The 489-nt window shown below is 39.5% G+C and overlaps 1 long non-coding RNA gene across 1 annotated transcript in view; it reads right to left on the bottom strand.

Annotated features, from left to right (window-relative positions):
• Window positions 1-328, bottom strand: part of LOC107668203 (uncharacterized) — a 33595-nt gene extending 33267 nt beyond the window's left edge. Inside the window, exon 1 of the long non-coding RNA XR_001631870.1 lies at window positions 309-328. This is a non-coding gene — a long non-coding RNA (uncharacterized LOC107668203). The remainder of the gene's footprint in view (window positions 1-308) is intronic.
• Between the last annotated feature and the right edge of the window lie 161 nt (window positions 329-489).

Genomic DNA, 489 nt, shown 5'->3' on the forward strand with positions numbered 1-489 from the left:
GTTTAAACACAAGGCGCGAAAAATAACTCTTAGTTTAGTCAGGCGCTGTACGAGCAAGTATCAGAAACCGTCCTAACGCGCGCATTTGCCTAAAGTAATTCTGCCCCACTGCTTAATGTCCCTGAATAGTTAAAATAGTTTTTAAACCAAAATGATTAAAATGCGTTTAAATGAAATGCTTACATCATGACGCGCAAAATAAATTTCTCAACCCATAAGCGTAGGCTACCTATATACTAGCCCTATAGAGTTTGTTCAAACACTAAAAGCACTATAGCTACATCTATCAAGTTAATAATCAAACTAACCTAAAATCTGTGGGTATGATGACGCTGTTTTTATCTGCTCCATGTGTCCGATGTTACGAGATTTTCGGTTTCCGAGATTTTCTGTTTCAGTGGGCGCCCCGCCCACATGAATATTAAACATGAATATTCATGAGTTTCCCGGACATGCGCGTGGAACCAGGTGGAACTGAGAATTTCAGTT

Source organism: Sinocyclocheilus anshuiensis, unplaced genomic scaffold (assembly GCF_001515605.1).
Source record: "Sinocyclocheilus anshuiensis isolate Anshui unplaced genomic scaffold, SAMN03320099.WGS_v1.1 scaffold1341, whole genome shotgun sequence".
In the NCBI taxonomy this organism is placed as follows: Eukaryota; Metazoa; Chordata; class Actinopteri; order Cypriniformes; family Cyprinidae; genus Sinocyclocheilus; species Sinocyclocheilus anshuiensis.